The sequence below is a fragment of the Ambystoma mexicanum genome, chromosome 6q (assembly GCF_040938575.1).
Source record: "Ambystoma mexicanum isolate Mex_15411 chromosome 6q, UKY_AmexF1_1, whole genome shotgun sequence".
Classification (NCBI taxonomy): Eukaryota; Metazoa; Chordata; class Amphibia; order Caudata; family Ambystomatidae; genus Ambystoma; species Ambystoma mexicanum.
This window is the reverse complement of record NC_090937.1, coordinates 711,689,464-711,717,283: the sequence shown is the minus strand read 5'-3', so window position 1 is coordinate 711,717,283 and position 27,820 is coordinate 711,689,464. Positions and strand designations below refer to the sequence as shown.

At 45.0% G+C, this 27,820-nt stretch overlaps 1 long non-coding RNA gene across 2 annotated transcripts in view; it reads left to right on the top strand.

The window, feature by feature from the left end:
• Positions 1 to 27,820, top strand: part of LOC138516241 (uncharacterized) — a 277,955-nt gene that overhangs the window by 210,322 nt on the left and 39,813 nt on the right. Inside the window, exon 1 of one of the 2 annotated variants that reach the window (XR_011282253.1) lies at positions 23,539 to 23,867. The exons of the other annotated variant lie outside the window; for it this stretch is intronic. This is a non-coding gene — a long non-coding RNA (uncharacterized lncRNA). Of the gene's footprint in view, positions 1 to 23,538; positions 23,868 to 27,820 lie in introns of those variants that run through there. 2 annotated transcript variants of the gene reach the window in all.

Genomic DNA, 27,820 nt, shown 5'->3' with positions numbered 1-27,820 from the left:
ACGCATTCATGAGAACTGGTACTCCCATACACTTGCAGACCCGCTGTTTCCATCAAACAGTGCAGGTGGCTGCCTCAGATGTCATACTCTAGGGCGCCAGTCTGACTGCAATATTATTTGAAACACATTGTAACACAGACACAGTAATTCTTCGCCTATACTTTACGGACACTATATTGAGCAACAACTTCCAATTTACCGTATGACTTTGGTGACAGAAAAACACCACTTTTTGACTTCCTGCTGCCACATCCCATCCCAGCCTCATTAACCCTCACCTTCCGAGACAGTATTTCATAAGTTTAACAAGTGCAATGTTGTGTTCTTTTATATGTTTTAGCGGTGATGGCTGCGTACACCAAAACATGAATGAAAGATGGCGGGCGCATCGAAACAATCTGACACACTTCACACTCTTCAACATCCAATCAGTGAATGCGTCAAATGTCCGCGGACATGACGCTACGGATTAGTCAATTGGTATCTTATCCGCGGCGCGAACAGGGAAGTATGACCGCGGAGCGGACATAGATATCACTAATTTATTAGGACATACTTTTTGGTCAGTTTAAAAAAAAGTACTGGGCAGATTGGCACCAAATTTACAAAAGCACGCTTTCGGGACCAAGCTCCTGCACCTGCCGCAAATTTGGTGAAAATCTGTCCAGCGGTTTGGGCTGTAGGTGTGTGCAAAGTTTTTCCCCCATTCAATCTATGGGAAAAAAAGACATTTTGGGACCCCCCCTGTAACTTTTCCCCCCCTGGAACAAACATCACTAAACTTTCAGAGTGGCCCACATACTTTTTTTGCAAAGTTTGGTGAGGATTCGTCCAGGGGGAGCAAAGTTATAAGCCGCCCAAAAAGTGCTCTTCCTATGGAAAGAGCAACTTAACCATAACTACACAGCCACTAGTGTGGCTGTGTAATATAAACATATATATATAATATATACATATATATATATATATATATATTTAGAAACTTGCTGATTCACTCCATTCAGACAAATCGTTTGAGCAGCACTCGCCACAGCGTTCACCAAATGAGAGATCAGGATCCGCAATATTTCATACAAAATAATTCTTCCTTTATTAAATAAGTTCTGGGAAAATCACATTATATCCAATTAAAATAAGACCATAAGTGCGGTCCTCCCAAAATAAGGCAATTAATATTGCCGAGGCAGTCACGCGGCAACCCATTTAAAAAGAGAAACAAACATAGACAAGGTTAACAGTGAAAAGAGGACTGGAGACCAGATTGATTTGTTTTACCCAATAACGTGCTCACCATGTCGGCCATCTTTGCCTAGTTTTCTTTGGTCATGGCAAGATAGTAGAGTAGCTTTAGAAACTGCATTATTTTTGTTACTATATAATAGTTTCAATGTCTTGCAAAAGCATACTAGCACTAAGCGGGTTATGTAGAGCCCTTTCCCCCGGTGTTTGTCTGTCTTTGTACATGTTCACAACAGTGATGCTTGCAATCTTTTCAATGTTTCTAATTTGATTATTTATCATCACTAGTTCGACTGCACTGCATCATATATCAACGTCATCTGTGCTTAATACCCTGTTTTACAAGTTATTCTAGTGTTTTTACTCATGTGGGCACAGTACATAAAGCTGTCACAGCATATCTGAACATGATAAAGTGCATAGTGCGAATCCACGCTTAAATATAGTACATGTAGGACACCTACAACGAAACCAAATTAGAAGAGAAATATTCCCACCATTATGTATCGATATCATCAGTGCTAAATTGCATATTTAACAAAGTGATTCTCATATTGGCATAGTGCATAATACAATCGTAGCATGTCTGTGTGTGATCAGAAACATAGTGCAATCCCAATCTTCAGTCAATTACATATTCAACTCATAAAATGAGACAGAGTAAGTAGGAAACAGCTCCCAATATGGGCAATATGCAAAGTGCGATTTCTCATTAGAACAGGGTTCATACTGTCCTATCCACGGGGCTGATCCACCCCACAGACAATCTCTTAGCCATCTTTATAATGCATATATCGGGTGCCTATTGCGATGACAATATGACAAAGCATGAACAAAGTGCATAGTGCAGACCCAAAATGGGTACAGTACATATTAGCCTACTGAAACTTATCCATGTCAGCAATAAAACCACTAAAAACAATGTGCAAAGAGACCGTGTAGTGTAATATCTAGCCTGAACAGATTGCCTACCCTTCTATCTCGCAGTGTCACTGTAAGTAGTGTGCAAAAAGACTGCATAGTGCAATATCTAACCAGAACAGGTTTCTTCCTGTTCTCTCCACAGGAAATATCTGCATTTGTTAGTGTCATCATTACCTCACTGTGTCAACCTCAGGCAGATCTTATTACTGTTTTTGCTTTAGGAATATAAAGTGTATCGTGCCACAGCAGCCTGCTCAAATACAAATAAAGTGCAAAGTGCAAAACCCCCACTCAGGTGCAGTACCTAAAGAGCTATTCACACCTGTCCAAATTAGCAACAAAGCCCATGTAAACAGTATATTATTGCATATAATGCTATGTGCTATTTGGCAAGAAATTCTTGGTTGAATGCCCTAGTAACACTACCAAATCTTGTTGTTCTCTGAGTTATAGGTTTTGTTCAATTAACTCATTGAATAAAGTGCATTAGAAACATCCACCAGTTAAAAACAAATTAAAAACCTATCTGAAAAACACAGAAATGACAATCATTAAATTCCATCATAGTCATTGCTTGCATACTCTATCCAAGGCCAGAGGTGGGTATCAGAAATACAACTAAAGTCTAATTGGGAGGTATTTTGAGTTTAGCATCCCAAAAACGTGTACAGTTCTTCATCGATGTTATGCCCACTCGGTTGCTTACTATCGAAATCAAGGATTACAACAAATTTCTTTTTGTCATAACATCTTCTCTTTGTCACCACTACTTGGACCAGTATCTATTTTGTGGATACCAAAGAATCTGAAACCGTCTATGTTATTGTTGTAGCAGTCAGTAAAATGTTTGGCCATGGGGTAATTTGTATCCTTGTGTAAAATGGCGTGCATGTGTTCTTGTATACAGATTTTAAGTTTGCACTTTGTGCTGCCAATATACCATTTATGGCAAGCACACGTTAAAACATAAACCACATAGTCTGTCTCACAGTGATTTTTTCAGATATCAAAACTGTGTGACCTGTGATTGGATGCATACATTTGTCACAGTTTGTCGCATATTTACAAATGTTACATCGTGTGCACTTCTGAAAACCCTTCTGTTTTGTAGGCAGCCAATTCATTTGATTTTTATCTTCGTCTATGGGCATAAAACTTTGAACCAATGTATCTTTCAGCGACTTATTTCTTCTAAAACTAATCTCTGGATGGTTTTTGAGACTTTTGGCCAAATCAGCATCTGCCAACAAAATGTTCCAATGTTTTTGTAAAATGCATCTGACCATTGTTGCTTGGCTATCGAAGGTTAGGATAAGACGTGTACTGTTTTTTTCTGCCTCTAGTTTCTCCTTCTTTCGACATCCTACTAGCAGGCTATGTCTATCCAATTGTCTTGCTTTTAAAAAAGCTCTTTCGATTACCCTTTTAGGATACATTTGTCTGTGAAAACCTGCTGCCGTTATTTTATTCTGCCGATCATAGGTTTCTAACAGGGTATATTCCTTCTTATTCTCACAAATTCACTGTATGGGACACTCCAAATCAAATTTTTGGGGTGCCCACTAGTAACATGCAAGGGTGTATTGGATCCAGTATTTTTCCTATGCAGTTCACAGGTCATGGTCTTGTTTACGGTTCTTATATTTACATCCAGAAAGGTAATTAATGACCTGCTATGAGTTTCTGTGAATCTTAAATTGTTGAGATTACAATTTAACTTTTTAACAAACACTACAACATTTTGTGTTTGTTCTTGGTTGATATCAGCCCAGACCTCGAATTCTTCCAATGCACCCATTGTGAGATTACCATAGGAGGGCACGAAAGTCATGTCCTTCGCAGTTCCCTGTACCTGCTTCAAATATTTGTCATTAAAAAGAAAGACATTGTTCGTCAGACACAGATCGATCATTTCCATCACCATTTTCGTGTGTTCGAGGTAATTTAAAGACTTACTGTTCTTTTTGCCATAATCATGTCCGATTAAGGTTTACAATAAGACATCGTCCATCGTTGCCATTAAATATTCTGTTTCCCATGGCACACCTTCAATTCGGCACAGAAAGTCTGCAGTGTCTCTTATGTGTGATGGAAATACAGAGACAAAAGGAAACAGTACCTTGTCTATGTATTTTGACATGTTTTCTAGTGCTGAACCCATTAGGCACACAATTGGTCTCCCAGGCATTTTTTTTTATTCTTATGCACTTTCGGCAGAAAGTATATAGTGGGTGTTATGTAATGGGTAGTGGTTAAAAACGTACAGGTCTCTTCTGATATAATTCCCTTATATTCCCATTCCAAGAGAAACACTTTCAACTTGTGTTCAAGTTCTTTCACAGGATTAGTTTTTATCCTTGTATAACATCTTTGGTCGTTGAGCTGTTTGTACGCTTCCTTAATATACTCATCCTTATTTTGTAAAAATATGTTCCGCCCCTTATCAGAGGGTTTGATGACACAGTTTTTCAACTCTTGTAGTTCTTCCTATGCTTGCCTGTCCCCCAGTGTCATATTATCTTTGGGGTTTTTGTTCTTAATTTTCTTACGCATGCCTTTCAGATCTTCCATCACCAAGTGTTGAAATGCCTCGATGTTACTACCCACATTGGTAGTTGGATTAAATCTGGATTTTTGTTTGGTACTACTTTTCGCCATCCAGTCTGTACTAATGCCCAAATCGGCCAAATCAGTCGATTCTTGTTCTCCACCCACATTTGTGCCTTTTTTGCAGTTCCATTAAATCTGATAATATGTCAAGTTCTTTTATAGCGATGTCTGTACTTCCTGTTTGTACTGCTTTCTTGCGTTGGCTCCACGTATTTGTGGCAAAGAATTTCTTCAGACGGACCTTACGTATGATATATATATATATATATATATATATATTTCCTCAAGGAAAGTTCATGATATACATATTCCAAACCAACAGACCAGGGTTCTCAGGCAGGGGAGATTTGAGGGCCCTGGAATGAACCAAACCCAACCGTTTTCATAATAAAGTTTTTCACAATGTCTTCATCAGGGGAAAACACAACACTATTTGGAAAAGTAGAGGTCCACACAGAAAACAAAAGGGAAATGGTATAAAATTTCACCATGAGTTGACAAAAACTGCAAAAGCCGAACAACAGGAAATAATCTGGGTCAACATCTGCCAGATGGTTCAAGCCCTGACAGCTGCTTTGAACATCAGAAGCGAATGTCCACCCAAAGGTTTTAATTGAAAAAATCAATGCTAAACATGCTATCCATCACCTGAATGGCTTCAAGCAAATAAACACAAGAGCTGGAAAAACGCCTGTGTCTTCACCATGGCAACATTCTCCCGCACTGAGACAGGAAGCGAGAGCCTGCATGCTATGGAGTCCATGTTAGAGCATTTGGCTGGTGAATCTTAATGTTGCCTGCTGGCTGAGTTGCTTTCCGTTCTCTCTAGTGTTACTTGCTACTTGCTACTCCTTCTTGACCTTCCTGTCCATGGTCTCACCCTGCTCCTCTTGGGTTTCCCTTGGCCAAGCCCTTGTCCAGTGTCCTCTTTTCTCCATCTCCCAGTCTTTTCCTCACCTTCTCCCTCCTCTGCTCCATGCTAGCTAACTTACCAAAGATTGTTCCTGTCCTGGCTACACTCTACTCCTGGGGTAGGGTCTTGCCTCTCCTTACTTGCTCCTGTCCTCCTTCTGCATTGGAGTTTCGCCATCTAGACCGCAGTGACTACTGGATCGTCATCACTACCATCTTGTGGGCTCTCCTGTCATTGCTCTGTTCTTTCCCTTTGCCACGATAATACAGGGGTCGAATTCACGTGGCATAGGGAAATCATCCAGGGACCCCTGAGAGTATTCAATCCTCTGGGGCTTCCTGGGGGACGCTTCCTGTGCTGCAAACGCCTACCTATTCGCCACCGCAATGCCACCAGTTCCACGAGAGCGCAAGAAGACTTCAGATATTGAGCACATGCAAGCGCTAGCCTTTGACACTGGCCTTCTTGTGGGGAATAATATCCTTGCCCAGTGTGTTGAGTATGTGAAAACTCAATTCTGGGAGTACAATTTCAATCAAACCCTTCCCTTATTTAAGTATCAAAATCCACTACTACAAGGGTTGAATGACCTTCCCTCCTCTCTGCACTGGTGGGAAGATGGGATGACCCAAATTCAATCTCAGCCTTTTTGTTCTCATTTAGCTCCAGAGTTTCTTGGGCCTTTTCACAGATCAATTGGGCAATTGGGTCACCTCCTGATTTTTAAAGCTCTCTGTGCCATGGGTAAAAACAAGGGCCTGCACAATATCCCATTCAACCGGTATCAGGTAATATTATCCCCATATATATGGTCGCCGTAAATAATATCGCCGGGAAAAGGTTGCAGCGATATTATATGGGTGACCATATATATGGGGACAGGGGCAAAAAAAAATTTTTTTTTAAAAAAAGAAAAAAAAATGTGGGGGTTGCGGGGGTTTCACATCATTTATGGGGCTGGTTACTGTTTGGATCATTCACTTTCTTAATGCTGTTTGGTTTTTCTGGGATGTTGATCCTTAATTGTGATGGTTGTGTTGATGTTGTATCTTCCGGATCCAATGTTATTTCCTAAAGGTCTTCAGTGTTTCTGATTACCTCCTCGCTAGTTGTTTTTGATGCCACCCTTTGCATTTGTCGCGTGCGGTTGACCAGAGTCTGTAAGGCTTGACTTGAATTCAATGGGTTCCTTTGATCCGTCTGGGATTGTACAGTTTTGAAAGTAGGGGCCTGCGTAGTATCTCCTTAACTCCTTTCACTACTGATGCCGCACAACCTGTTAGTTGCATCTCTGCCATTCTCCTGGTTTGTTTTTCTTTAATGATAGGGTCCAGGATGGTGTGAAGTGGGCTCGTGACTTTTGCTGTGCTGTTGTCCATGTTGTTTTGGATCCCTGTCACAAAGCCCTCAGCATATAACATTTTAGAGTGGAGCATCGCTAGCATCGTTGTTTGGTCTTTTAGCTGCTCACCCATTTGCTCATATAGTTTCATAAATGGTGCTAGTGTTGTCGTTAACATTGAGATGATCGAAAAATCAGACTTGCTTGCCTGTCCTTTCAAAGATCGTGTTTGGTCTTTTGTGTTAGTGGGTAGATCTGTTTGTGTAGATTGAAATGTATGTGCACTGTTTGCCACCAGTATCCCTGTAGCTTTTTCTTGCACTGCAAGGGTCTCCCCCCTCGCTCTCTCTTCCTCCAAGAATCCTAAGGGCTTGGGCGAGGTTGCCGGTGGTCTGCTTGTGCAGTTACAAGTGGGGGCTGGAGTCCAGCTCTCTTTCCTGATGTCTGATACTGTGTACCTGAAAATGTTTATGTTTCCATTGTGAGGTATCCAACAACTCTTGTGGTTGGTAATCCTCTGCAGTCTCCACTACTAGGGACATTTCCAGCATCAGTTGGTCTCTGCACATGTTTGTTTGTCTGATTTATCCTTGTTTTTTTCAGATAATTTTGTGCGGGATCATTAGGGTTGGCTCAGTTTCCTAACTGTTTGTCCCGATAAAAAAACCTGTGCCCATTCAAGTCCTCATCCAAGTTTAGTGGTCTTGGTTGCCAAATGTTTTTTTGGACGCAGGTTTGGTAGTGATTACCCAAATTGGTTGTTTCAAAATGACCAAATGGTACTGGCCAAATTCGGCTAGTTGTACCATATGGTCAATTTGGAATGCCCAATTTAGGTATACCATAACATTCATCCACCTGCGACTCAGGGCACTGTAAGGGCCATATAAGATGGGTTTCTGGCTGATCTGAAAATGTTCCAAATGTGAGAGTTGGCATGCTATGTGAAAGTTGGCATGCTGGAGGAGGGTAAAATTAGGAATATGGATAATTAATTACATGTTCCTAACTATTATGCTTTTGGTAAAAATGATGGAAAATTGCCACACGGCCGTGCAACATGGTGCAGACCTGGCTGTCATTTTATTTAAATCCCCGTGATTAGCTGAATCAGAAAATATGTATATCATGGCAGTTATTAGTACAATTATTAAGATTTGCCACAAAACTAGTTTATGCCAAGCATTTGACATGAGAACAAATGGGGATTGCAAATGGAAGTTGCCATATGTCTGCTCCAGACTCCTAAGCCAATTCTTAGATGTAGGCTGGAAGGCTGGAGTTGGAAGAAGAGAGAAGGGTAACTGTCCAATCCTATTTGCGAGAACTCTTGCAGGGTAATCCCTCAAGATTGTAAATGTAATGATGTCATCACTGCTAAATAAAGTGGAATGCACTATGAGGAAGGGACAGAGCTGCTAAAAATTACCATCAGACAGAGCTGCTGAAATTTACCATCAGACAGAGCTGCTGAAATTTACCATCAGGGAGAGCTGCTGAAAATTACCATCTGACAGCTGCCAGGAAACACCAAAAGGAGAGTTTGCAGAGATTGCCTCTGGGTAGAGCTGTCTATTTCTAGGAAGGCCTAAAAGTTGAGTGAGTCCTATGGCGGAGAGTGGGAGGCCATCCTTGAGAGTGGAGTGACCAGACCCCTGTCCTGTCTTTCGAGAGGGTCCTGACATGCAGCTGGCTGTCCTGGACTTTAAACAGAGATTTTCAATGTAAGTAGACTTGAGCCAAACGAAAAGGTGGGGGAATCTGCTGGCCTTAACTGCTTTCCCGTTATAGTGATCCGGGGACAAAACTGTGTAGATCCTTAGCCTAGTTAACCAACAATATTAATTTAATTCCCCTTGGTAGGACATCACGTGTGATTTTTGTTAAAATTAGAAATTAACAAAGTTCATTCCCTGTGTGCACTGAAAACTTTAGACTATAATTTAATTGGGTGATACTATTTGTCCTGTGGACCCCAACTTCTTTAGGAAGAGGGGTGTCTTTGTACATAAACTAAAAAAATCCCTAAACCGCCACCTTCCCCAATACAGGCCTTTACGTGGATGGGGGGCTGAAATCGAAAATTCTCCAATCATCCCAGTTTTTACCATCCAGCTTCCCCAACACAGGCCTTTAAGTGAAGGAGGGTCTGAAATCCCAAATTCCCAAATCATTCCAATCTTTCTGTCCGACTTCCCCAACACAGACCAAAGTTTCGGGGGGGTTCTGAAAACAAACCGCTAAATCACCCTGTGTTTATTTTAAACCAAAATTGTGGGTGAAATCATAATTGCCATATGCATTTGTTCCAATCTATAAACCCTACTGCTAACCTTTTAAGCATGCAGGAAAATCGAAATTGCACAGCAGTACATGTGTAATTATTTTTTGTTCATTGATCAGTTTAATTATTTCTTGAAGTGAAATTTGTAGGAAGCAAAGAATTGGGATTTGTGTTCTTTTCAACCCACTTGTGTGATTTATTTATGTTGAGAGATGTTTACTGTGTTGTGTCATGGATAAAGTGGTGTTTGATATTTTAGTGTGATTTTCTTAACATCTAATTTAAAAAAAACAAATATATTACCTGTACTCCGGCCTGGATCTTGACTCATTGCTACCTCAGGTGTAGCGATCCAGGGAGTATTAGATGAATTGGAGATAGAGCTGAATAAAAGAACCAACATTTACCATTTATTGTGTGACACTTAGCTTGGGGAGGGAAGTTACTCCCTGTAACTCCTTGAGGGTGGCCTTTCAATAAACTGTTGCATAGGTCATGTCTATATTTTCAGTCATGCCAATTTCTTATCTTTCTTCAGTAACGGCATTCCGTGAATGTGCTGACTTTTACACAATGAAAGACTTCAGACACTGTGGCCCTGATTCATGGAATTATTTGTGTGTAAAACTGGGATTTGCGTGCCATTCTGCCCGCAAATCCCTGTTTGACGAATGGCGATTTACTGATACAATGGCACGCAAATCCCAGTTTTACACGCAAATAATTCCATGAATCAGGGCCTGTGCTTTTGCACATTGCAAATATGGATTAACATCTTCCAGCCATGCCATTCTCATCTACTTGGAATGCAAAAGCACCCACTAAGTGTGCACAATTATTTAAACCCTGTATCTTAATGTCTGTACTGCAAATGGGTTCTTACAGATGACTTGCTTCTGAAGTGTCCCTTTTCTGTGGGGATGGAACAGGTGATGAATGACTAGCCACACTTGAGCAACTGTACCCAAAAGAGAAATCCCAGACTTCTTGCACTAGAGAAAGACCCCCAAAATAAAAAAGAGTTTTTGGTTTACTAAAATTAAACATTCCTTAAAACAGTATTATGCATCCAGAGGGGAATGAATTGAATAAACTATGTGGTATGGTATTGTTTATTTATAAAGCGCTTATACACAAAACAAGTGCTTCAAAACCCTCCAAGACAGGAGGGGAACATGGGATACAATCATTCATAAGGCCTTGGGGATTACAAATGATATACAGTAATAATAGCATACTAGGCCTGAAGACATTTCTGCTAATTCAAGTGCAGTAACAGATAGTGGGGAAGTGGGGGGGGTGAGGAGAGGGGAGGTACATAAAAAACTACTTTTGATAAGGCAAATGCGTGACAAGCAGTGGGAATAGGAGGGAAGGGGCGAGGGGTAGAGTGCTGCAGACAAGAAGTGCGAGCGAAGGGGAAAAAGGACATGGGCGCCTGGTCCAGGAGGGCCGGGATAAGTGCAAAGGGTAATCTCATTGGGGAGTGCATAGCGTAGTAAGAAGTGCTGGGGGCCTGAAGGCAAGTGCAGGGACTGGTGTGGGTGCCTGGGACCTGTAAGGTCCTGAGGTAAGCCAGGTGAACTGTCAGCTAGCTGAGCAGAAGGAGGAAGTAGCAGGTAGAGAGCGGAGGTTAGCAGGGGAGAGGTAGAGAGAAGGCAGAAGAGAAGAGGAAGGTCTTCAGGTGTTTCTGGAATCTAAGGAGATCCGGCTTGAGATGGAGAGAGGCAGGTAGACTGTTCCACAGGATGGCTCCCGCATAGGATAAGGACCTACTCCCAAGTCTCTGTTTGGAAAACTGTCTCACTCTCAGAAAGTTGCAGGAGTACGAGCAGAGTGCTCTAGAGGGAGTGTATTTGGGAAGAGTCCCAATGAGAACAATCTCTGACTTACTGGCATTAAGGCAGAGATCATTAGCTGCACACCAGGGCTGAATTGCGGACAGTCATGAATAAGCAAGGGGGAAGAAGAGGCTGAGGGTAGCTTGAAGGAGAGCTGTGTGTCATCTGCAGAACACTGAAAGTTGGAAGTGAAGGAAGAGATCCTGTAGGCTAAGACGGCCATGTAGTTATTGAAAAACCAAGGGGATAGGTTGGATCCCTGAGGGACCCCTTAAGTAGAGAGAGTGATAGCGCAGCGAAAAGGACTGAGTTCCACCTGGATGGTCCGTCAGAGAGAAAGGAGGTAAGTCATGCCAGGGCCTGATCAGTGATACACAGGGCATCAGGGAGACAATCGATCAAGGTGTTATGATTTACTGTGTCGAATGCTGAGAAGAGGTCAAGGAGAATGAGGACAGAAGGAGAGTTAGTGTCAAGATTTGAGGGCAGATCTTCACGGGTGTTCAGGAGAGCAGTTTCCTTGCCTCTGGATGCTCCGAAGCAAGACTAATGATCATGGAGATAACCAACAGATTCAGTGTGGGCAGTAAGCTGAGAGATAGCCAACCTCTCCAGAAGTTTGCCCAAGAAAGGAGTGATAGAAATTGGAAGATAGTTTCCTGGGATAGAGGGGTCGGCATACGTTTTTTGAGTATTGGGGGTGCACCAGAGAGGGTTTGAGAGAGGAAGGGAAAACTGCAGAGGTGAAGGAGAGGTTGCAGAGGTCTGCCAAGGCCGGAGCTAGCGTGTCAATGTTGTCCTCGATAGTTTTGGAAGGGCATCGATCCACCTGTTTGGAGGAGGCTTTCATAGACCGGATTGGCCTAGTGACCCCCTCAGGTGTGGCAGGGGAAAAAGCCAGAAAAGGAAGAGGGGGAAGAGTGTGGGAGGCCGAAGGGGGCTCAGAGGATGTTGGCACATGGGCGGGTGAAGGAGTGAGAGTGTAAAGGATGTCCAAGGTTTTGTTGGTGAGATGCATTGCCAAAGCCCAGCAGAGGGCCTAGGTGGGAGCAGTGGAAGATGAGGCTGAAGAAGGGTTGGCCACTTCCTTGCAGGCTTCGAAAAGTTTGGCTGCGTTGTTAGATGCCGGAGAGATGCGTGCTTGAATATGGACTCTTTTTTTGGACCAGATGCAGAGTCTATATTTCCTTTGAAGGAGGAGACAGGCCAATTTGTCAGAGGGTGCACATGAGGCCACCCATTTCCGTTCTGCTTCTCTACACCTGCGTTTGAGGGCAGCCAGATCACACTCATACCAGGAATTGCACTTTTTGGGAGGCTTCATACGCACCCTAATGACAGGGGCAAGGATGTCAAGAGTGTGGGAAATGGAGAGATGAAAGTTTGAGGGCTGTTTCAGGGGGGGAGTCAGCTGCAAGGGTAGGAGGTGGAGAGTAGGAGGCAAAAGTAGCCGCTATCATCTTTTCATGGGTCGGGTGGCCTTGAAGATGGGAGGCAGTGTGGGGTGTGCCAATGCCAGAGGACACGCAAGCTTAAGGTGGGAAGAGAGAAGAGAGTGACCGATCCAGGAGAGTGCTGTAGTAAGAAGGGTGGAGAGTGGAGATGGGGGCATCCAAGGTGTAGCCTGCAGTTTGTGTCGGCACAGAAGGTAGAATGGATATGGAGAGAGTGTCATAGAGTTTGCGGAAAGGTCTTGAAGAGTCTGGGGAGTCCAGGTGGATGTTTAGATTCCCGAGAAGGAGGAGTTGTGAGGAGGTGGAGAGGAGAGGGGCGGCCAGGTCAGCCCATTCAGAGAGGAAGAGGGTGAACTGTGCAGGTGGCCTATTGAAGGTGGCCAGAGTAAGAGAGGAGATTGGAGAGAGTGAGAGCCTGCAGAATAGGCATTCAAGGAGGAGTAGGCCTGAGTGGGAATAATGGAGACAGGGATCCACTCTGGATGGATCAAGGCAACTCCACCTCCTGGTCTGTTAGTCTTGGTTTCAGAGAGGATCGTGTAGCCTTCAGGGAGAAGTGTGTCAAAACTCGTGACAGAGCTGTCCTTGAACCATGTCTCACTGATGGCAAAAAAATAAAGATCCACAAGTTCAAGGAGGTGGCATATGTCAGAGGACTGTTTGACAGCAGAGCGAGAGTTCAGAGTGGCAACATGGAGCAGATTGCCACTTTTGAGAGCCACTTACGGGGGGGGTACATGGGACAGTAAGCTGCAAGCGGCGAGAGTGCATGAGAGATAGAAATAAGAGAAGGTAGACAGACAGGAGGCAAGGGTGGTACTTGGGCCATAGTGCGTGTGGAGGTGGGAGCAGAAGGAGACAAGGGTGCCCTTAAAGAGGAAGATGAGAAGTTGGTAAGGCGTGGGAGTAACCTATAAAAAAGGAAGAGGTTGGGTTGAGAAATCTGTACCAGGACAATGCCATTAATGATGACCCTGGAGGAGGAGAAGGGGGCAAGAAGGGCCTCCCAATGGGTGCCACCATTGATGTCTGAGGATGTGAGAGCAGAGCAACCATGTAAAGAGCCCATAGGCCGGGTGAAAGGACGACAAAGAGGATGTCGGTAAGAATTTCTCTGTCGGCAGCACTGACATAGGTGTCAGCAATAGATTTGCCTGGGTTGGAGGCCAGGGTGTCCTTTTTTTATTTTCTTCCTGACAGTTTTAGTGAGAGGTGAAAGATAGGAGACGGAGAACCAGTTGGAGAAGATAGTGGAGATAGAGAGTGCCATAGTGGGCTTAAGGTGGTGCACTTGACCCGGCATGAACCTGGGGGATGTGGCAGGGATGGAGCAGGTAAACAAAGGGAAGGGAAGAGGGTGGGGGTGATCAACAAGAACAGAGGGCAAGTGAGTATCAGGCTGCATATATATGTGCCCACAGCTAAATTCGATTTTTTAGGCTAACCAGAAAAACAATGAACCGCTAAATTTGAGTTTTAGGCTAAGCAGAAAAATAATGAACAGCTAAGTTTGATTTTAAGGCAAGCAGAAAAAACAGTGCAAAATGTGCACACCGCTAAATTCGATTTTTTAGGCTAAGCAGAAAAACAATGAACAGCTAAATTCGATTTTACAAGAGATTATTGTGAGCGGAGGTACAGATAAGAAGGAGTGGAGGGTGTAAAGTCAAGTTAGTGGAGGCAGAGGATATGTGCATAAGTTGTGGAGGCTGATCTTCAGAGAAGTAAAATGTTTTCAGGAGTAGCGGTGGCAGGCGTCTTGGAAGTTTTACAGTCAATGGACCATCAATCCACATCTACGTATTGTCCCATGGTGTTCGGTGGACCAGGAAGGCATGGTTGGGATTCTCAACCTCCATATGTGCATGGTGGTTTGGAGAGGGGGTGGAGGGGCCCTAGACCCAGCCAGGCAATGGACAGGACCAGACAGGGCCTTAGATGCAGCCCTTTGATTGGCTGGCCCGGATCCCGCCTCCGGGTCCAAGCGGTTGGTTAATATTGAGCAAGCAGCCAATCGGTGGGAGACAAAGGCTCAGGCCAAGATGGTGGCTCTAGGCCCTATGTGAGGGCGGCCATCTTGGAAAGGCCAAGGCCCCAATTTCAACAAAGAAGTTTTGTTTTTAGATTAAATTAAAAATTATGCAGTTGCAGCCCTGATGCGTCTCGAGGTAGGGTAGATGAAGAGAACCCCTTCACCTCAAAAGTGCACTCTTCAGTGGTGCGCGGCACGCACGCCGCGAGATTTGACAAAAAAACTTTCTAATAACAATTCTGGAATCAGGGAACGTAGTGCTGCAATTTTCTGCCCCTATGATGGGTCTTACCTTCCTGATGGTGCTAGAAGCAAGGCAGGAGTGCTGCAAGGCACGACGAAGGACGGAATGAACGTGGAGCCAGATCAGCTGTTACATGCAGGCAGGGGATATGAATTCTATGGGATAAAACTGTTGACTAAGACTACCAATACACTGTCCATATAGTTTGCTTACTATTTAAGTCGTTACACTTAAGGTTTACATTCGAAAACACTGCATTATAGTAGTTTATTTGTGTCTTGGACTGCTTAGAGCATTGCAAGAATGTATGCATCAGGTGTGTAACTCACAAAATGAGTTCAATCTCACACTAACAGTACTGTAACTGCCAAACTAAAGACATGTATAGTACTTTCCACCTCACTATTTCTCATTAAATGACCAAACTAAAAAAGACACTTTTTAAACAAAATTAAAGAGAGAATTATATGGCTCTTTGACTCTCCCAGGCTAGCGTTCTAACGTCTAGCCCACCAATTCTCTGGAATACAATGTGTGCATGAGTACCTGTGTGACGGAGAATCAAGTGTCCGAGTTATGTGTGGATAGAGTGTGCATGTAGAGGCACGAGGGACCCGGGGATTATTTAAACCCTGCACCGAGTGTCTGTGCTAACACCAACTGGGTGATTTAGGTGAAATAAGCAAAACATGAAACTTTGTACCATGAGGCGTGTTGCTCCCCAGAAGTAAAACTGACAGAGCATGGCCAGAGAGCATTGTAAACAAGTAAATGACACGAGATGAGTGAATGACAAAATAAAGGTACCAGCAAAGTGACAGTATTTTATCTGCCTAAACAAAGATAATTGCATTACATTACTTGGCAAAAATGCATGCTGGTCATAAAAGAATATACCATGGGGCACGCAGTCCTATTGAAAAATTATTTTCTGCACATGGACCTCATAATGTGGTGTGAAATAAAGCTTTTGACTAAAACTGACCTAAAAACAAACATTGCAAAAGATCATTGGTTGGCCAGAGCATTTGAACTGGATACAGTGAATGACTTCTATGGGCTCAACTGGTTCCCCTACGCTACCAAATATCATGCCTGCATATGGGTATCAGGTTTTAAATACCTACGGCACAGTGTTTACATTCTGAATGACTGCATTTTACAAACACGAATCCGTTTGTTTCTTGTGCTGATCCCCATGTTAGTTTCCCATTCCCCAGACTAAAAGGAAAGCTACTAGAGAGCATTGGAGATGAGGCTCAAACCTAAGCGCACTTCCCCATATAGGTTTTCCAAACCCTATTCCATCAATGCTCAGGTCATGATGTGCACCCAAGTACTTACATGCCTAAGATTGGTATGCACATCTTTAAATCATGCACGTGAAGTCAAGGTGACCCCAGGTGTTAGAGGTCGCTGCGTGCCCCGTGAGCCCCCCACCCCCGGACACAGACACACGGACACTGTGCTGCTGGTGCGGGCTACCCCGTGGCTCTGCGGCCTCCAGGAACACCCTGTTTATTTATACAAACATGCGATGGAGTGATACGTCACTCCGTCGCGTGCGCGCCCTCAAAGGGGCAGCGCCACACTCCTCCTTTTCCATAAAAACAAAACAACTGAAAAGGAAGAACTAACTATCAAACATCACAGCACACAAATACAACATTCCCCCGGAAACCCCTTTAATGATACCCTCCCTGGGTCCACCGGTGGCATCATTCTCCGTGGGCTCCGGAATATGAGACATAGTCCGTAAAACGGGCAGGTTTCCCTCGCCCTGTACTCAGGGAGTACCTCCTGCCAGTCTCTCTGGTTGGTGTTGCTTCGCCATTCACGTCACGTGTCGGGGACTCCGCTTGGACTGAGGGTCCGCCGCCCTCGTCGGGCACCTCCTCCAAGTCCATGTCTTCCATAGTCTCTGCCCTGGGCTCACCCAGTTTCTTAAAGAAGCTGGCATTCCTGGTGACAGGTGCCATTCCATCTGATGCGGTCACCATTGACCCCTGGCTCCAGGTGGCCTCAGCAGTGGTCTTGGTGGTAATGCTGGCGGTGGATGTTGGACTGCTGGTGGAGGGGCTTGCTGTTGGTCTGCAGCTTGGCCGGAGTCCATGATGGTGAGCGCACAGGCACCCCTGATGTAATGAAATAACAGGGGTCGCAACTCATCACCTCACCTCCTTCACAGATGGACCTAGGCAGGCCCTTGATGATTCACTGGCACCAGTTGTAGCTAATAGCCTCCAAGGATCAAGGTTCCCCACAGTCACAATGTCCCTCAACAAAGCAGGGCAGATGGCCAGGCAGTTCAGAGATCCCAAAAACTGAGCAGGGTGGGCCCAGTGTGTACACACAATAGCAGGCCTTCCCTTGCTCCACCCCCAATACTCAACAAAAAGCAGTGAAAATATTGGAAAATCACTTCAAAAACCACATTCAGTGCATCATGTGACTATCTGCCACATGAATACCCAAAAATGATGCCTGGATGGCTCACCGTTGCTTCAAACGAAGCCGTGACCTTCCAGGGCCTGAGATCAAAGATGACCGCCGACCGCGTGGATTATGCCCCTCTGCGCAGCATGTTTCATACAGTGCACTTTACATCGGATCATCAAAACACACTGCTGAAAGTTACCGCCTTTCCCGCGTCATGATCCCAGCTCGTCGCATCTTTTAGCGGTTGCCGCGTGCTCTGTGAGCCCACCACCCCCGGACACAGACACAAGGACACGGTGCTGCTGGTGCGGGCTCCCGGTGGCTCTGCGGCCGCCGGAAATGGCCTGTTTATTTATACAAGCACGCAACAGAGTGAAATGTCACTCTGTCGCGTACGCGCCCTTAAAGTGGCAGCGCCACACCAGGTAAAGGACATGGAGGCAAAGTGAGCCAGAGCATCACAACAGGATAAGGCGCCAAAATAGTGGCACTATATGTTGCTGACAGGGACGTTTTGACTGAGACTAAAGAGCAATGTATCCAAATGTCCTCCCTCGTCTGTAGTATAATTTTCCCCAATAGAAGACAGGAGCCATGCAGGAGTTTCACCAGTGCTTTATTTTCCCTGGTTGCTCCGGAACGTTACTTCCATAATCAGGGCTCTAGTAAATAAGGGGCCCAACGTGGACAACATGAGCCAAGCTACAACTAACATAAAAGGTTCTGCTTTGGGGCAGATCAAGTCCCGTGCTCGGAGGAGCCGGGAAGACGCAGCTGTCCGCGTCCTCAGCTCGTCTTGTAATGCGCGCGAAGCGCGCGGGGGCGGAGCTGTCTCGCGGGCGAGATCTCGCGAGAGTGGAACTCTCGCGACATCTCTACACATCTCCCTTTTTCAATGCAGAGCGGGTTCACTGTAATAAATAGTCATTGTATCTCACCGGTCTTCTGTGCTCCCTTCTGGGCCTCTCACTGGTTCCAGGGCACGGTCCCTGCTGAACCGGTTCTGGGCTTACATTCGGTTCTTCCAGTTCTACATCGGTTTCTTCTCTTTCTCCGTCGTTTCCTTCGGGTTCTCGTTCTTCGTTTCTTCCGTCGTTCCTTTCACTTTCTATGTGTGGTGTCTCTGGGGTCCTCACTTTTTCTTGCCTTCGCTGGTATAATGCTACTCTTTCCAAGTTCCACGTGCGCCCGTCTTCTGTGCGGACATGATTTGTTCCCTTGTGAGTTACTTTTATGGGCTGACTATACCGGGATCCGGTGGCTTGATCTTTTCTTGGTAGTTTGATTTTGATCCAGTCCCCATTTTCTATGTTGGGCGCTTGTCTCGTCCTCCTTCTTTCGTCACTCCACGATTTCATGCGTGTCTTGTTTCTTTCAATGCGCCAAACCACTTCTGTCATGTCTACTGCTTCATCTTCCCTTACTTTCGATAGCCATGGTGGGATGAGCGTAGATGCCGCACTCCTCCCTCTCAACAATTTGAACAGGGATATTTGAGTGATTCCATTTGGCGTGAGCCTGTGAGCCGCTATTGCTTCTTTGGTTGTTTTGAGGGGGTCCATGCCCGACGCCGTTGCTAGTTGGATGGCCCCCTTTATGAACCTGTTCGCCTTCTCCACAAGTCCATTTGCTTGGGGATGATACAGGGCCGCCTTCTTTTGTTTGATGTGATTCCTTTTTAAAAATTCTTCCATGTCTTTGGAAACTAGTTGTACTCCGTTGTCTGTGACAACTTCTTTGGGGAGGCCTTCCCTTTGAAAGATTTCAGTGAGTACTTCTATGACTGTCTCAGTGGTTATGTTTGGAACAAACTCAGCTTCCACCCACTTAGATAGATAGTCGACCAGCACTATGCCGTATCTGTGTTCCGTCGGCATCGCCTCAAGGGGCCCTATGAAGTCTATGCCCACCTTGGACCATACTGCTTCTGGTATCTCCGTGGGTATGAGAGGTGCTTGGCGAACCTTCAGTCTTTTGTCACTATTTAGGCATTCGTGGCAGCGCTCTATCATGGAGCGTATTTCTTGATCCATGGACGGCCACCAGTAGGCTTCTCTCACCCTGCGGCGGGTCATCGTGTTCCCGAGGTGTCCCGCATGGGCCCTGCAGAGAATTGTGCGTCTCATTCCCGTGGGGGGGATGATTTGATCCATTCTCATGATTATCCCCTCCGTTTCTGACAACTCCTCTTGCACCTTCCAATATGGTCTCATGCCTTCGGGCAGCATTTTCTCATTGATTCTCTGATCCATTTGCGAATCTTGGCCATGGTTGGGTCTTTCCCATCTTCTTCTTCCCAATGTCTCTCACTGAGTTCCAGGTAGCCTGGTCCCCTTATGTCTGAAATGGATGCAACAATGCATTCTCCGTGTAGGAATGTGGTAGGCCTCTCCTTGTTCTCAGGCAGTCTCGACATGCAGTCGGCTTGCGAGTTTTTCCAGCCTGAGATGTGATGGATTTCAAATGTGTATTCCCGTAGTTTCGCTGCAATGCAAGCTAGTCTGGGCGTTGATGCTTTGGTGCCTCCCGGACTGAGCATGTGAATGAGTGGCTTGTGATCTGTCACCAGCTTGAACTTTGTGCCCCACACATATGTTCTGAAATGTTCGACTGCCCATGCGCATGCTAGCATTTCTTTTTCGATGGTGGAATAGTTCCGTTCCGCCTCTGATAGTGCCTTTGACGCAAAGGCCACTACATGTTCGGTGTCACCTCTCCCCTGCGTTAGCACAGCCCCTAGTCCGTACGCACTGGCGTCAGTGGTGATGACTGTATCCCACTCTGGGTTAAATGGTTGGAGACATGGAGCTTTCATGATATGACGCTTTACGGTGTCTATCGCCAACTTCTAGGATTCTTTCCACGAGAATTCTGTCCCTTTTTTGAGTAGGTCGCGTAGGGGTGACGTGGTTTCTGAAAACTTGGGTATGAACTTCGCATAGTACTCAGCCAATCCTAGAAATGACCTCACCTCTTCTTTGTTGGTGGGTTCTGGAGCTTTGATGATGGCTTGCATGAGATTCTGTTTTGGACTGATGCCCTTTTCCGATATCTTGTACAGCAGATATTCGACTTCTTTTACCCCAAAAGAACATTTCTCATGGCGTAGTCGCACTCCTGCTGCTTGTAGCTTGCTGAGAACCACTTCAAGCGCGGCATCGTGTGTCTGTTTATCGTAGACTAATATGTCATCCTGAAAGTATACCACATTTTTAACTTTCCGTAGAAGGACGTCCATCATACTTTCAAAGGCTGATGCGGCGGATGACAACCCGAAAGGCATTTTGGTGAATTGAAAAGTGCCAAACGGAGTGATAAATGCCGTGAGGGGTTTCGATTCTTCGTGCAGCTAAATTTGGTGATACGCATTTCTCATGTCTAGTTTGGAGAATATTTTGACCTCTTTCATTAATAAAATGAGTTCATTTATGCTTGGGAGCGGGTAATTGTCCGTGATGACTTCTAAGTTGAGACTGCGTAGATCTATGCACACCCTTAATTCTTGTGATTGGGGTTTCTTTATGAGGACGACTGGGCTCAGCCATTCGGACGCTTCAATTTCTTCAATCACTCCTTCCTTCTTCATTTTGTCTAGCTGTTGTCTAAGGGCGTCCCTTGCTGTGGCCGGTACTGGTCTCACCCGGTGCTTGACGGGGACAGCATTTCTTTTGAGCACAATTTTGTGAAGAAAACTTTTAATGTGCCCCGGCTCCTCCGAGAAAAGTGTTGGGTAATCGCTCTTGACAACGGATCCGCTCCTCGCATTGACTGATAGGACTTGATCTTCTGTGCTGGGGTCTAGTCTGATTTTTAATTTGTCTTGATCGTCCCAGCCCAACACCGCCGGCCCTCCGTGGCTGAAGTAGACCCTGGTGATGGTTTCTCTTCCTTTGATTTCGACTTTGCCGTTGATATAACCTAGGAGTTCAACTGAGGCGCCCCCAAACACCGTGGGCTTGTGTCGCGTGGTGAGCACTCTCACTTTCTCTTTACCCACCATTTCTTTGTATGTCTGAAGGGGTAAGATGGTGAGGTCTGAACCGGAGTCTGCCATGACCCTTGTCTCTCTTCCATCGATTTTGATCACACAGTGGGGCTTCTCTCTCCTGGCTCGTGTGCTGTTCACCATGATGACTGTGGGTCTTCCTTCCTCAACTGAGGAGGATTCTCTTTCCCTTGTGCGATCCGTGTTGAGGCTGGCGACTTTCTTGTTTCTCCATCGACACACTATCGAGAAATGTCCCATGCGTTTGCAGACGGAGCACTCCTTGTCTCTGGCTGGACACTCTCTGTCAAAGGCCAGGTGTTTGGTACTGGTGCACCTATGACACTTGAGGGGTCCTTTCTTATTGCTTCTCACTTCTCTCGTGTCTGGTGCCAACCTTTCTTTTCTTGAATGGAACCCTACGGCTTGTATTTCCGTGGGACCTTGGGCCCCTGTAAATTCTTTCCTTCTTCCCGCCGTTTCTTCCACCGCTCTGGCGATCTCAACGGCTTTCTCTAACTGCAGCTCTTTTTCAAGGATGAACTTATCTTGAACTTTCCGACTGTTGGTGTGGACAACTAGCATGTCGCATATACGGTTCTCAGCATTCGTGCCGAAGTTACACAGGGCTGCTAGTTCTCTCAATTTCGTGACGTAGTCATCGACGGGTTCAGATTGTTCTTGTTTCCGAGTGTAAAACCGAATCCTATGGAGTACTGTGTCCTCTTTACTGGCGAACCTCTTGATGATTCTTCTAACCGCTTCCTTGAACACATCATCATTTTCATCCTCTACTGGAATCGGGGTAAGGCCCTCGAATATTCTTTGCCCTTCCACCCCTAAGGCATTGAGTAACATGGCCCTGCGTGTTGCCGCCGAAAACCCTGCTCCGCCCATGGCCTCCATGTACGTCGTGAACAGGGGCTGCCATTGTGGCCAGGGAATGGCAGGCCTACCTGGCGTTTGTAGAAAGGGTGGCGGCGGTGTGGCTCCCTGCATGCTTCTGCGCGAATTCTGGTGGTGTTCCTCGTCGCCAATTTATGTAGTATAATTTTCCCCAATAGAAGACAGGAGCCAGGCAGGCGTTTCACCAGTGCTTTATTTTCCCTGGTTGCTCCGGAACGTTACTTCCATAATCAGGGCTCTAGTAAATAAGGGGCCCAACGTGGCCAACATGAGCCAAGCTGCAACTAACATAAAAGGTTCTGCTTTGGGGCAGATCAAGTCCCGTGCTCGGAGGAGCCGGGAAGACGCAGCTGTCCGCGTCCTCAGCTCGTCCCGTAATGCGCGCGAATCGCGCGGGGGCGGAGCTGTCTCGCGGGCGAGATCTCGCGAGAGTGGAACTCTCGCGACATCTCTACACTAACTTCTCTCCATTTCCACGACTAATGTAATATTCTTATACGTCTTTAAAGAAAATGCTTTGAATATTATGATTTAAAAAATCTAGTGATTTCATAACATTTTTATTTGCGCTCGGTCATGAAAGAATTAAAGGCAAAAAAAATTGTGAAATAAAACGGAAAATGGCATGCCACGCTGTTCGTCTTTGAGAAACACACGAAAAAGTAGATTATTGAGCGAAGCACAATGCCTGTGCCTGCCTTGTGATTGAGAAAAACGGACGTAGATTCGTGTGGCGGGAACTCGAATGGCTGCGCACTAACACGACTTGGCTTCAAGTAAAAGGAATCTGCAGCAGTTCCCATGCACATCACTGAACAGCCACACAATAGTGTGTGGATTACTCATTATATGACACGCTGAACAAAGTCCCCTGAAATATTATTACTTCCTCGCGGGAGTTATGGTAACCAAAGATTTGCTGTGATTCATTCGGCCGTAAACAATCGCGACTGATGAGGCAATCCTCGTTCACACATAAACCTTTCATTTCTGATTGTTGCTTCGCGGAGGGGGTGGGGGGAGCGCATACTATGTTTCCCAGGGGCTGGTTACTTTGGCTTATATTTTTTGTGCATTACCACACAAGGAATGATTGGCTCTTTATGTGGTAATCAACTGAGATCCGGCAATTGGGTGGGGTGTGTGTGTGTGTGCGCGCGCGTGTTGCATACAGTAAGTGAAATAACAATAATAGCTCACATTGCTGCAGTGACTTATTAACTATTATCCTTTTTAACGAATGTTTAACATGGGAATGTTTCCTCAAGAGACTATTCTGCAGCAAAACAGACACATTCTCGAGGATAATATGCATGCCACGCAGCTCTCTGGGGAGGTTCCAGCCGTACTCAAGGAAAGAGCACACACAAGCTGTGGGTGTTCACCACATTCCAGAATAATGTCACAATCCAAGGCCAGTCATTAAAACGGCGCCATCTCTCGAATGTGCTCAACCACCACCGACTATTGGAATGTGTGATGGGTGTCCCCTTCGTCTGCGACAGAGTAGCAGAAGGTCCGCTTGCACACATTCTGCCGCTGCATTTGGCGTGCCCGCTACCCTTAACACATGGGAGCGGATTTCCTGGTTGGAGACTTGGAGTGGACTGGAGACTGCACTCGAGCACTGCACACACTGCCCACCGGGAGTAGGGTAAGAGGCTGCACTGAAATATAGCCGCATTTTTAATGCAGCGATACCTCTTTATGATAGCACAGCACCCCTACTAATGAAGCAGCAGGCCAGTGGCTCCATACAGGAAGTTGCCGCCTTTAGGGGGCCCTTATGGAGGCCATGGGAGCAGGCGCAGCTGTAGTTTCCCGGTTCTTTTCCATATGACTGGATTGACAGATGACAGCCCATTATCCTGGCATTATGAACACGATTGTTTAAACGTGTCAAGTTATTGAAGCCAGAGATAATGAGGGCCTGGAAAGCAGGAGCAGAGCCCGGCCCTCAGCAACCCTACCTGTTAAACGCCCCACTCTGTCCTTATACAAATAAATCTGCATTAAACAGAAGAATCCCAACTGCACGTATACTGCAGATAAAGTACTGAAGCCCTTTGGACAAAGTATGCTGCAATAAACTGCAGATAGTTTATATACTACTATATATTGTAAATATACTACAGATACTGTTTTGCACACTACTGCATAAAAGTACTGTAGATTCCACTTGATCTACAAGCATCTCTACTGTAGTGAATATATTGAGATTGTTGGAATATATACTACAGTACTGCCATGACTGGAATCCATATGTTTTTATAGCGATTCCAAACGGAGCATCATAATGTTATGGTCTTGTCATTTTAAACATTATTGGTCAAATACTACATCACTAAGTAACAACCACGTGATGTTCCAGGCGTCTACTGAAGGACTCTAGGCCAGCTCCAGGCAGACAGCATTAAGTAGGCTGCTGGTCATGTGACCAGGCCCTGCCACCAGTTTTCGCGCGTTCAGGGCCTCTTCTTAAGCACTCTAGGGCTGGGCTTGCTCGCAAGAGGTAGTACGGGCCACTTTGTATAACATTTTCAGGTCCACCTTTTATTGCCAGTCCACCCCTGGATCAAGGCCAGCAGCTCGCCTGCAAAAATAAATACACGGAGACTCCTTGTGTTTTCATAGAAGCATGCTAAAGGCGCAGCCTTCCATTTTTCCACTGCTCTGTTGGACTGAACCCGATTGCAGACATGGCATGTATAATAAACTATTCCAAGCAGATAAAAGATTAGCAGCATGCTGGGCCAGTCACAAAGTCCGCGGAGGGCCATAACTCACAGATGGGATTCCTGTAATGGCGGCTGAGCTCATCCTTGATGCAGTCAATTAATCACCGGGGAGCGAGAACAGTGTAAGCGATATGATGATTACATCATCTTTCCCACTAGGTTATTGTCAACGCGGATGACAGGAAAACACTTGCCTTGGTGTGACTCTGTATTTACTTCATCTGCCGGCGTGGACAACAACGTGTACACCGGGCAAGTAGTTACAGTGCAAATGAGCAAATAACGAAAAGCCTTGCTTTAAAGTAAAGCTTAACAGTTTATCAGCACGTTTAGCCACATGGGAATATGCTGTTTCCCGTCAAGGTCACATGCAGACCATAACGTTTTAATGGTTCTACATAAATGTGTTCTTCCTCCCGTATCACACACTATATACATTTGTGTATGGTGCTGCATGCAGTTATCAGGCGTCCGGGAGAGCAGGCTGTGGAAACTCTGGTAAGGAAGGAAACCACAAGCACTGGCAAAGCCAACCGTTTTCGTTTTTGTGTAGGCACGGCATACGCCTTTCCCAGGCACTTCCTTGATGATACTACCTATCCATAAGCAGGCAACAGCTGGCAAAAGGCGTTAGTACCTGTGCATATTATGCTAGTACCAGGAAAACGCTGATCTAATACCTACACACGAGCCAAAACTATTGGCTTGGCCAATGGTTCTTTTTAAGAGAACTCAGTGCAAGGAACAGGTTCAAGGACACACAGATTGCTTATAAATCAAGTGGCGGACAGCACTTTTCCTTAAAACATTTTATTCCACCGCATACTGCTGAAATTAAGCCATTCTAATCTCTGTCGGAGTGAGGGGAAAACAGTGAACCCTATGTGAAGGCCTATATAGTCTTGCATAAAACAAATCTGGCAAAAAATAAAATATGTTTTTCCGGTGACCAAAGCAAAATTAGTTTGATAACTAATGTAGTCCCTAGTTAGGTCTGGGCTTGGGACAACAATTGCCACAAAAGGAGAAGACGGTCACCTACACTTCACAAAGGCCAGCAAGATTTTGAGATTGCTTGATTAAGCTAAAAACCAAAGGCGGTTTCAAATAGCCAGAAAAGGTGGTGAAATTACCAGGTTTTTTGTTGTTGGTATTATTATAATGTTTTTTTTATAAAGTCCATTTAAGCCAAGTCACACATTTCACAATGCCACCTAGTAGCTAGCCATCGCTGGAAATTCACCTCCAGCTCTGAGCCACAACAGCAAGGAATTGTGGGTATGGAATTTAGCTCAAATGCAAACCTTTTTCTCCAGGAAATTGTCTTTGTCTAAGAATGCAGTGCTACTTTATACATACCTTAATCAACCTAAGACAGACATTTGCAAGGCTGCCAGGACAACTACATACTTGGTTTCACCCTTATTAGGGATCATGAGTACAGCCTTGTGGTTGGAGCATTTGGCCATGTTTTCACAACACCAAGACAGTTATGGTGAGTTTAAAAAGGTTAGACAAAGACAATTTCCTGGAGAAAAAGTGTTGCATTTGAGCTCATTTGCATACCCACAATGCCTCGCTTTTGTTGCTCAGAACTGGAGGTGAACTTCCAGCGATGGCTATTTGGTGGCCCTGTGCTTTATTTCTTATTTTCAACAAGATACAATAAACAACAGAATTAACATCATAGGTCGTTGAAATTGCAAAAAACACAACAGCGGAAGACAAATATAACAGAATTCCGAACCATAACTCTGTATTCCACCACATTAAACTTTAGACTGACCTAAAACAAAACCAGATGCACCAAACAAATGACAACAGACAAGTAGGACCACACAAAACAACCACACAAACAACACAAACCCCCTCGCCTATATTTATGTCCCTTGAAAATAGACCATTTCACTCCACTCCAAAACCCAATCTAGCATCATCCATAAAGATCAATAAAGCACCCCCACATTTCTACATAAAGGGCTTCCTTGTTTTGTTTACTAGACATTCCTCCAGTGTCGGCTTCTTCCGTGTCTTCCAGACCTTCAACACCTGTTTAGCCGCCACCAACAAAACTTTGATTACCCCACATGATATTACCCAACTCACATCCCGTCCACCACCGTACAATAGTAAGATGACCGCTAAGGGATTGCGTGGGTAAACAATGTCCCAAATTTGGTCGATCCCATCAATAACCTCCCTCCAAAAACTCACCACCCTTCCACAATACCACAACATATGTATCAAAGTACCTCGTTCTTTCCCACAAACCCAACACCGATCATCACCAATTAATCCCAATTTACACATACATACTGGGGTCCAATATATTCTGCCCAATATCCTTTGATGGATATAGCGTAATTGCAAATCCACTTTGGCAGACGTCGGCACTTTCCAAATCTTTTTCCATTCTCTTGGCATAAGTTCCCTGCCCAACTCCTCTGTCCATGATAACCTTAGCTTTTCCCATGAATCTAACCATTGCCCATCAGGTTGCATAATCTGCATAAAAGTAGACACTTTTTGAAATTCAATTTCCAAAATATTAAAATTCTCTGGCTTCTTCAAAAATGGTTCACCCAACATGTCTCTCCGTTCTGATAGTAGAGTAACCAAAATAACATACCTTCTAAATTCCCTGTTCCCTAATCCAAATTTATCAACCAAACTTGCAAAAGGTACTACCCCTGCATCACTCCACACATCACCAATAGTCAAAACACCCCTCTGAACCCAACTTTTCCAATTCAGTACCTTATTATTAAACTGCAGACCAGGATTATGCCAAAGGGATGCCTCTTCATAAAGATACAGACCTTGTCCATTTCCCACTATCCAGGACGACAATGCTTCTTTAGTATCCAAT